The sequence below is a fragment of the Haliotis rubra genome, unplaced genomic scaffold (assembly GCF_003918875.1).
Source record: "Haliotis rubra isolate DU_JTF1 unplaced genomic scaffold, ASM391887v1 Scf104, whole genome shotgun sequence".
NCBI classification, from domain to species: domain Eukaryota; kingdom Metazoa; phylum Mollusca; class Gastropoda; order Lepetellida; family Haliotidae; genus Haliotis; species Haliotis rubra.
The window spans coordinates 429,725-441,608 of NW_025764937.1; positions in this window are offsets into that span (position 1 = coordinate 429,725).

Sequence of the window (11,884 nt, forward strand, 5' to 3'; positions counted from 1 at the left end):
GACCGGTTCCACCTTCTCTCCCTATAACATGTGGCCTCCACTCTGACACATGTTCCACCTTCTCTCCCTATAACATGTGTCTTCCACTCTGAGACCGGTTCCACCTTCTCTCCCTATAACATGTGTCTTCCACTCTGACACCTGCTCCACCTTCTCTCCCTATAACATGTGTCCCCCACTCTGACGTGTGTTCCACCTTCTCCACCTGTAACATGTGGCCTCCTCTCTGATACCTCTTCCACCTTCTCTCCTTATAACATGTGGCCTCCACTCTGACACATGTTCCACCTTCTCTCCCTATAACATGTGTCCTCCTCTCTGAGACCTGTTCCACCTTATCTCCTTATAACATGTGGCCTCCACTCTGACACCTGTTCCACCTTCTCTCCCTATAACATGTGTCTTCCGCTCTGAGACCTGTTCCACCTTCTCTCCCTATAACATGTGGTCTCCACTCTGACACATGTTCCACCTTCTCTCCCTATAACATGTGTCTTCCACTCTGAGACCGGTTCCACCTTCTCTCCCTATAACATGTGTCCTCCTCTCTGAGACCGGTTCCACCTTGTCTCCCTATAACATGTGTCTTCCGCTCTGAGACCTTTTCCACCTTCTCTCCCTATAACATGTGTCTTCCGCTCTGAGACCTTTTCCACCTTCTCTCCCTATAACATGTGGCCTCCGTTCTGACACATGTTCCACCTTCTCTCCCTATAACATGTGTCTTCCGCTCTGAGACCTTTCCACCTTCTCTCCCTATAACATGTGGCCTCCCGTTCTGACACATGTTCCACCTTCTCTCCCTATAACATGTGTCTTCCACTCTGAGACCTTTTCCACCTTCTCTCCCTATAACATGTGGCCTCCGTTCTGACACATGTTCCACCTTCTCTCCCTATAACATGTGTCTTCCGCTCTGAGACCTTTTCCACCTTCTCTCCCTATAACATGTGTCCTCCTCTCTGAGACCGGTTCCACCTTCTCTCCCTATAACATGTGTCTTCCGCTCTGAGACCTTTTCCACCTTCTCTCCCTATAACATGTGGCCTCCGTTCTGACACATGTTCCACCTTCTCTCCCTATAACATGTGTCTTCCACTCTGAGACCTTTTCCACCTTCTCTCCCTATAACATGTGGCCTCCGTTCTGACACATGTTCCACCTTCTCTCCCTATAACATGTGTCTTCCGCTCTGAGACCTTTTCCACCTTGTCTCCCTATAACATGTGTCCTCCTCTCTGAGACCGGTTCCACCTTCTCTCCCTATAACATGTGTCTTCCGCTCTGAGACCGGTTCCACCTTCTCTCCCTATAACATGTGTCTTCCGCTCTGAGACCTTTTCCACCTTCTCTCCCTATAACATGTGGCCTCCGTTCTGACACATGTTCCACCTTCTCTCCCTATAACATGTGTCTTCCGCTCTGAGACCTTTTCCACCTTCTCTCCCTATAACATGTGGCCTCCTCTCTGACACATGTTCCACCTTCTCTCCCTATAACATGTGTCTTCCACTCTGAGACCGGTTCCACCTTCTCTCCCTATAACATGTGTCCTCCTCTCTGGCACATGTTCCACCTTCTCTCCCTATAACATGTGTCCTCCTCTCTGAGACCGGTTCCACCTTCTCTCCCTATAACATGTGGCCTCCTCTCTGATACCTGTTCCATCTTATCTCCTTATAACATGTGGCCTCCACTCTGACACCTGTTCCACCTTCTCTCCCTATTACATGTGTCTTCCACTCTGAGACCGGTTCCACCTTCTCTCCCTATAACATGTGGCCTCCTCTCTGACACATGTTCCACCTTCTCTCCCTATAACATGTGTCTTCCTCTCTGAGACCGGTTCCACCTTCTCTCCCTATAACACCCACTCTGACACATGTTCCACCTTCTCTCCCTATAACATGTGGCCTCCACTCTGACACCTGTTCCACCTTCTCTCCCTATAACATGTGTCCTCCACTCTGACACATGTTCCACCTTCTCTCCCTATAACATGTGTCCTCCTCTCTGATACCTGTTCCACCTTCACTCCCTATAACATGTGGCCTCCTCTCTGAGACCGGTTCCACCTTCTGTCCCTATAACACCCACTCTGACACCTGTTCCACCTTCTCTCCCTATAACATGTGTCCTCCCTGCTGACATGTGTACCACCTTATCTCCCTATAACATATGTCTCCCACTCTGACACCTGCTCCACCTTCTCCCCCTATAACATGTGTCCTCCGCTCTGACATGTGTTCCACTTTTTACCCCGTCTAGTATGTGTCCCTTCTTCTTCCACATTTGTTCCCACTTCTCTGACATATGTTCGACCCTCACCCCCGATTTGCCCCCTGCCGCATCAATGTGCTTCATGTCCCCGCTCTGATATGTGTCTCCCTCCCTGATATGTCCCTCTCTCTCCATCCTGTGATTCGGATAACCCACGTATTCCTTGATGGTCATGCCCGATATAGCAGCCCTCTACGACCTCTTCAGTAGCGGTAAAAAGAAACCGTAGACTAATTAGTCTTTTTGAAAAAAACCATGTTAAAATAAAAACTAATTGAAGTGTATAATTCATTTTGAATATTTTATGACCATCATGTTTCGGTTTGCTTTGTTTGTCTGAAGTAGTCGCATTAACTAGATAGGGCTGAATGATGTATGAGCCGACGATCAAACAGCGATATTCATGCGAGCTGAAGCCGTGTGAATTTGTAATGGAGGCGACGGCGTGACAAAAAAACAAACAAACAAACATTGGTGACAATGTCGAAATAGAGTTTGTCTCAGTGACACTCATCCAGGTTAAGACGAGAGTTGATGGGGGTAACATATAAACACTGTGCCCAAGTCACGATCTGTAGCTGAGATGATTGAAAACTACTTTACCTATTGTGCAGAGAGAGGGAGAGAGAGAGAGAGAGAGAGAGAGAGAGAGAGAGAGAGAGAGAGAGAGAGAGAGGGAGAGAGAGGGAGAGGAGAGAGGAGTGGAGAGAGAGAGGAGGTGAGGTGGGCTTGGAACTCCAATAATGGCAAATGTTGCTCAGGACAAGGAACCACTTTTAAAATCGATATACTTGACTTAACATCACCTAGACATTAATCATGGTTTCCGTTCTGTTAGACAACTAATTCGAAAGTACATTCATTGCCTTTAATGCCGTCATCATATTGATATATTCCTATCTTAAAATATAGCGACATTTTACTTTCTGTAATCACAAGGAATCTGAAAACAGGTTATGGCCTGACAATATGATGATAAGCGTGTTTTGGATATCATTATCTAACAGTGACAATATCAGGTGTTCATGAATGGTGAGCGCACTCTGTTCTAAAGGTAGAAAACGTCCCAAACACATGCAGCGACATGCAATTTTTTCCACCTTTAAAACATACGAGCATAGTACAAGTAAACATGGAGACTTGCATCTGGCACTTTGGTCACCGATTCCTCAAATTTGGAAACGTTCACCACATGTTTACCATCAAACATGTTGACACTTTCTGGGGTCTTAGATATCATTGCTAATGCTGCTATCTCACGGTTGCTACTTGTTTGAACCTGGATTACCCAAACCAGTAAAAGTTGTAACAGTGATCAAACTAGTTTTGATCAAGGTTCGTATGACACCTTTTGAGATCTTCATTGAAAGAAATGCTCGATTACACTGTGACATGATGAGATACCAAAGGTTCAAGCCGCTGGAATACTGCTCGAAATAAAAAGAAGTTTAACGATTAAAATGTTGAAGTCTTGTTGTGCACTACTGAAGAGAGGATTTTTGTCTCTCTAAATCTTATGCTAAGATCTAGATAACATCTAAGTTATTATGACGGGCTCTCATGCCAATTATTTCCCGTGTAATATTATCTTCATGACAAAAGAATAATTACTGATCGTGATATTGGAACGATCGATTTTGAAAATTGAAATCAATACTTCTCCGAAGCACACCAATCCCCTCTGACGAGTGTTAGTATCGACTAGTGTAGCAGGAAGACTGTTAATTATTTATTTTGCAAATGTTAGAACATGGGAACATCAATAGTCTGTAATCTTATTAAACATGTCGCAATCTGGAAACCCATTTGTCCAGAAAGACTCGGCAAGGTTAACGGTCACTTATGACTTATCCCACCGGGTACCCATTTTCTGCTGGGTGAACAGAGGCAATTTTGAACAAACTCACTTGCCTTAGACCACACGTGTTTTGTTGTGGGGCAGGACGAAAGTCGTAGAAATTCTCAAGGGTCAAGGTGCCAATACACACAATTGAGTCAATTTTGAACACACTCACATACTTAAGGTGAGACCACACGTGTTTTGTTGTAGGTCAGGACAGAAGTCCTAGAAATTCTCAAGGGTCAAGCTGCCAATCGAACAATGTACTTTTCAGAGGGGTACACAAATTATTACAAATTGTCAGACTTCCACGCGTTGGACGCCACGGTTGCTGAGGGGGTTAGGTGTACTCTGAGAGTGTGGGTTCGGATCCAGGATGGAACTCAACCCCAAATGGACTAGAAGATGTACTTTGACTGAGAAAGTGTAATCCCAAATATAACATATAACGCCCTGGAAGTAAATTACTTAACAAAAGAGATGGATAACTAAATTAGTGATCACCACATAATCCTTCATGAGGGGCACATGTCAGTCTCCAGCTAAACAAACATCCTACTTATAGCTCACTGGCAGCACGCAGTTGACAATACACTGACAACTGGAGGCCAGCCCTGATAAGTAGTTCATTGTTACATATGCATACATATACATGCATATGGTTGTCATTTGCAGGTTTTTATAAGTTTGGATAAGTAAAATACCTGATAAGTAAACAATTTTGGCGAGTCCCTTGAAATTTTACTTATCAGGTTTCCACTGTATGTTGAAAATAGCATACTTGGAATTTTATAAGTTCTGTCAAATGGTAAACACAGATTAATCTCACATTGTCATGCATGCCTGTGTCATGTTCAGGGGCATTAAGAAAGGATATTCGAATATTGTGGAAACGTGTGTGGAGAATCGAACCAACACTTTACAGGAAGCCATTGGGAGACGATTCCAAGCGTGGGTTATTCCTGAGAAATCAGAGAAATATTGGCAGCATCAGCATCTCCTGGCCACTAACGCCGCTCACATGCTGGTCAGAAGCCTAGTCCCATCAAAACTGTAATAGTCTGCTGGTTAACATCTCACAGGAACAGTTCTCCCGACTACAGAGAATACAGAACATGGCGGAAAGGATTGTGTCTAGGACAAAGAAGTCACTCCTGTGCTCATCAATTTACATTGGCTGCCAGTGCAAGCACGTGTGCAGTTCAAGGTATTGGGCAATGTTACCATCGATCAGCCCCATCATATCTTGTCGAACTCACACAAATGTATAAATCGCCCAGAGCCCTTCGTTCAGCAGACCAGCATCTCTTCAACATTCCAAAGACTAACTTGAAACGATTTGGTAGAAGATCTTTCAATTGTAATTCTGCAGTTCTAAGGAACAAACTCTAAACTGAAGTCAAAGAACTCGAAACACTCTCGCTTTTCAAGTCGAAGCTAAAAACATATCTCTTCCGACAGCCATACCTGGATTAAAATCTACAGCCTTGTGCTTGTGTCCTCATTGACAGAGTTAAACTTGATATTGTAATATATCTATAGCGCTATGAGCATACACATAGTGTATGGAGTTGGCGTTATATAGATGGACTCATTATTGTGTTTTACAGATTAAAGATGAAAATGCAGCAGAGAGGGTTCGGGTGATCCTGGCAGTCAGGCTGGTAAGGCTCATCATCAGCTCAGTGCCCTTGCACCTCTACACGCAGCCCAGACAGCGAATGGGACTTCTCCCAGGAAACACTGCCTAGTCGAGCCCACTAAGAACTTTCCGGAGAATATGAGGGCTCCCCAACACTGCAGCCTTCTGCATTACCCAGAGTGTCAGAAGGGCTGTGCTCCCGGTGGAGAACCCGGGCACTCTCCTAATCTGCGCCAAGAGATCAAGAGGTACCAAACCAAGGGCACCGAGAACAAAGGGGAGCCTGACGACAGTGTACTTGGGATGCAAGCAAGACATTTCAAAGACGACGTTCGCATATTTATCATGCTTTTCCTGAATCTTGCCAGTCACATTGCTGGCAAAAGGGACAGAAAATTCAATGATATAAATAAATTAATTGGCTTTATCAAAAAGGACAAGATCAGATTTGTTGGCTGGAATTCTTCTGAGGCTTTATTTGGACCTATTCAAAAGAAGTTTGAAAGCATCATTTTCCATGACGCCCTGACATGTTCAGGGTCATACCATGGATTGACCTCAGAGTCAAAGCCACAGGCATGTCGGAGACGGTAGTAAAAGCAACGAGCCATGCCATCATGTCGTTTAAGATATGCTGTTTGTTCCAATGAAGGGCATCCACTGACAAGGTGTTGGACAGTCTCTGTAAATTCATTGCTAAGTCGACATGTCATATTGACATTTTCTTTCAAAATCACATTTAGGCGATTGCGAGTGGGAAGTGACTGGTTCTGAGCAGCAAAAAGGAAGCCCTCAGTTTCACATTTAAGACCAGCCGACTTCATCCAGGCGAAGGAGTCGGTAGGATTGCTATTCTGTTCCACACACTGCATGTACACACGATGCAATAGTTTCTCAGAAAGCTTCTCCACAAATGACCGACTCTGGGCAGACTTGGCGAAGGACTTCACCTGGTTTGCTCCATCGCTGTATTTATTATTATTATCCGGAAAACGAAGCCTTTTTAAAAACATCGATGTTTCTTTTCCTAAACACACTGCCTTACCGGTACTCATGCGCAGAATACGACGTGAATGTCACGTGCTAGTTTAGGTCTTCCAGCCTTTAAGAATCACCCGTGAAGATGCGGGTTAGAATTAGTCTTCAGCAACCCATGCTTGCCGTAAGGGGCGACTAACGGGATCGGGTGGTCAGGCTCGCTGACGTGGTTGACACATGTCATCGTATCTCAATTGCGTAGATTGATGCTCATGCTGTTGATCACTGCATTGTTGCCTGGAATATTGCCGAGTGCCGCGTTAAACAATAAACAACAGCAACTACAGCAACAACAACAGCAAACCACAACAACATTTCTGTAAATATATGTACCATAGATCAAATTCATACTGACTGTATGTCCAGTCTGTGCTTCTGAAAGTCCGGTGTGTATGTATTGATATTATCGGCTCTACAACAATTAATGTGCGATTAATGATAAAACCTCGTGTTGCTGTACCACAACAACAGGAAGGTAAGTGTACACAGTCATACCACTCCCGCTACCGGACAACGAGGCTCAATATTCACGCTAAGTGACTTTTATGAATTATTTGCTAAGACCTGGAACTTGTTGAGGTGAAATTGGTAGACGGTGCCTTGACAACGGATGTTTGTTTGCTACTGTGTCAGTGTATGGTACCGCATGCATACTGGTCATGGTAGGAGAAAAGTTGTATTCGTATTTTTCTAGGCCACAGGCCCACAGTACATAATAGGGCTGCGCAATATAACCGGTATACCGGTATTTACCGGTTCAGACATGAAAACGATACGTATTGCGATACGCTGATCGAAGACCGGTATTTTGACTTGCATTCGGAAAACGTCGTAACACTCGGAAATCTTCGGATATTTCCTTGTTTCATTTGTGCCAAATATTATTCACATTTTTATTTTATCATGATTAAAATTTGTTATTGAAACTTAACCAAGCATGGTGATTTTGTTGTGTTTTTGCTCTATAAATCAAGCAGTAACTCGATTATAAGTAGTTTTTTGTGTAAAAATACTTCATGCAATATATTGCAATACATATCGCAATATACGCTTTCGCATCGCAATATATCGCAATATGAAAATTCTCTACAATACCCACCCCTAGTACATAACGTTTCAATAGTGTCATTACAACTGAGGTCATTCATGCAATTACATAGCAAAATATATATATTTAGACAACTTCACAGAAGTAAGTTGGTGATTTGAAAACATAAGTCGAACAAACGTTTCAAATGAGGGGTTACTACACTATTTATAATCAATATATTGTTTTCTTAAGTCGGAGAAGGCACAGCTGACAGGGATGAAATGGTACTCGTAAAATGAGGACGTAGAGAAGCGTATTAGTACCAGAGTTTAAAGACCAATAATCTACTTAGACAATACTTACGTCTACGTAGTTGACACTTTACTACTACGTAGACGATACTTTCATCTTCGTAAATGACACCGTATTTCTGCGTAGACGATACTTTCATCTACGTTGATGATACGTTACTTCCACGTAGACGATACTTTCATCTACGTTGATGATACGTTACTTCCACGTAGACGATACTTTCATCTACGTTGATGATACGTTACTTCCACGTAGACAATACTTTCATCTACGTTGATGATACGTTACTTCCACGTAGACAATACTTTCATCTACGTTGATGATACGTTACTTCCACGTAGACGATACTTTCATCTTCGTTGATGACACTTTAGTTCGACGAAGACGATACTTTCATCTACGTTGATGGCACTTTACTTCTACTTAGGGGGTTATTTTTAAGCTATATCCAACTAGGTTACAACTTCACATGACAATATCACAGCCTGAGTATCGGCACGCACGATTATGATATCATATATGAAGATGGAAGTATCAACTGCGTTGACGAAAGTATGTTCTGCGTAGATTTAAGTACCATCTACGTAGATGAATGTATCGTCTGCGAAGATTAACCCGTGAAGATCCTGGTTAGAATTGATCTTCAGCAACATATGCTAATTCGAAGAGGTGACTAACCGGATCTGGTGGTCAGGCTCGCTGGGTTGGTTGACACGTCGACGTATCCCAGTTGCCTTGATCGATGCTGATGCTGTTGATCACTGGATTGTCTGATACAAACTCGGGTATGTACAAACCACTGCCATATAGTTGAAATATAAACAACAAACAGACAAAAATGCAGATGGTGAATTGTTTTTCGTCAATGGCACTAATTCGTTTCCATAGATAGAACACTTGACAATCTTGGTTAACTGTGTAATCTCAACAGATTGATCCTCCAGTAAACAAACCCACAGATCAACAAACGTATCTGACTCAAGCAGGGTATGTTTTGAAGGTCTAGGTCCCGTTCTACGAAGCGATTTATCAAAGATTCAGGTAGGATATGTCTTGTACACAATGTCTGATTAAACCATGGTATGACTTGTACACTATGTCTGATTAAACCATGGTATGACTTGTACACAATGTCTAATTAAACCATGGTATGACTTGTACACAAACCATGGTATGATTTGTACACAATGTCTGATTAAACAATGGTATGACTTGTACACAATGTCTGATTAAACAATGGTATGATTTGTACACAATGTCTGATTAAACCATGGTATGACTTGTACACAATGTCTGATTAAACCATGGTATGATTTGTACACAATGCCTGGTTAAACCATTGTATGACTTGTACACAATGTCTGATTAAACCATGGTATGACTTGTACACACTGTCTGATTAAACCATGGTATGACTTGTACACAATGCCTGGTTAAACCATGGTATGACTTGTACACAATGCCTGGTTAAACCATGGTATGACTTGTACACAATGTCTAATTAAACCATTGTGTGACTTGTATACAATGTCTGATTAAACCATATGGTATGACTTGTACACAATGTCTGATTAAACCGTCGAATGACTTGTACACAATGTCTGATTTAACCATGGTATGACTTGTACACAATGCCTGGTTAAACCATGGTATGACTTGTACACAATGTCTGATTTAACCATGGTATGACTTGTACACAATATCTGATTAAACCATGTATGATTAAAAACCATGGTATGACTTGTACACAATGTCTGATTAAAAAACCATGGTATGACTTGTACACAATGCCTGATTAAACCATGGTATGACTTGTACACAATGTCTGATTAAACCATGGTATGACTTGTACACAATGTCTGATTAAACCATGATATGACTTGTACATAATGTCTAATTAAAAACCATAGTATGACTTGTACACAATGTCTGATTAAACCATGGTATGACTTGTACAAAATGTCTAGTTAAACCATGGTATGACTTGTACAAAATGCCTAGTTAAACCATGGTATGACTTGTACTCAATGTCTAATTAAACCATGGTATGACTTGTGCACAATGTCTGATTAAACCATGGTATGACTTGTACACAATGTCTGATTAAACCATGGTATGACTTGTACCCAATGTCTAATTAAAAAACATGGTATGACTTGTACACAATGTCTGATTAAACCATGGTATGTCTTGTACAAAATGCCTAGTTAAACCATGGTATGACTTGTACCCAATGCCTAATTAAACCATGGTATGACTTGTACACAATGTCTGATTAAACCATGGTATGACTTGTTCACAATGCCTGGTTAAACCATGGTATGACTTGTACATAATGTCTAATTAAAAAACCATGGTATGACTTGTACACAATGTCTGATTAAACCATGGTATGACTTGTACACAATGTCTAATTAAACCATGGTATGACTTATACACAATGTCTGATTAACCATGGTATTATTTTGTACACAATTTCTGATTAAACCGTCGTATGACTTGTACACAATGCCTGGTTAAACCATGGTATAACCTGGACACAATGTCTGATTAAACCATGGTATGACTTGTACACACTGTCTGATGAAGCAAAGGAATTGTATATCGTGTCTACTTCATACATCTGCGTCATTCAACAGTTCACTGAACCAATCACTCTAGTCAAGCTGAAATAATAGGCGCCGAATATGTTGTAGGTCAACGCAAGGCACATTAACAAAGTCATAAATATTCTAACTATTGGCTAATTTATACTCTATTTCCCATGGAAGGCCTCTTGGGGTAAACAACGAACGACCACAACTGTAAATAGAAACAAAAGGTTGTGAATAAACCCAGCTGCCGCACACCCCAGATTGTCTACTAATGGTCAAATGTTACGCACAACACTGTTGAAAGATACACTATCGTATACCAGGTACGTGTAATTGACTTTTACTGTACTGGCAACGGTATACAATACCCCTGATTAGGGGACAAAGGTGGCTGTGGTCTCTGTTATGTAACGGAGCTCTTACGTCATAAGACCGCAAAGTATAGAACCTAATTAATAATTATACTGACTCTGTGGAACGCCATTAATCCGGTTGCTTCTTTTACGGGCAGTTGCCCTTAGGAACGTAATGTTATGTTCTAAGGACAAGTTCAGTGGTGTCTGGATAAATGAGGTTACTTGGGATACACACACACGCACACACACACATATTTAAAAGGGTTTAGGGCACCATGACTCCCTTAAGCTCAGAAGCAAAACCCTTAAAATCGAAACTAGGAAATATATCGGGGTCTATTTGTTATTTCATCAAGACATGGCATAGTGTTAACAACACATAATTGTTCTGTGGTTGTGAACAATAATTGTTGTTATTAAAGGACCGATAAACAAGCATCACATTCATACGAAATATATCTCAAACTATATTAATTGTCCATTTGTTGTAGGCTTCATTACTTGTATGTAAATAAACGTAATAACTATATCATATGTCAGTTGAATATTGCCACGTCGAACCGCATAGGGGACATGAACCCGGACCTACTGTGAGAGAATCAAACACACCATCCGGTTACCTACCAACTTCCAAGTAAGGCTGGTGAATTTTTAAAATGTGATCGCTCTGTTTTTGTGTCTGGTTGTGTCATCTCAGCGGTGGGTTTTTCATGATGAAGATCATGAATCATTCCCACTTTTCACCCCAGACACGTGCAGATCCGGGTTAGAATTGATCTTCAGTAACCCATG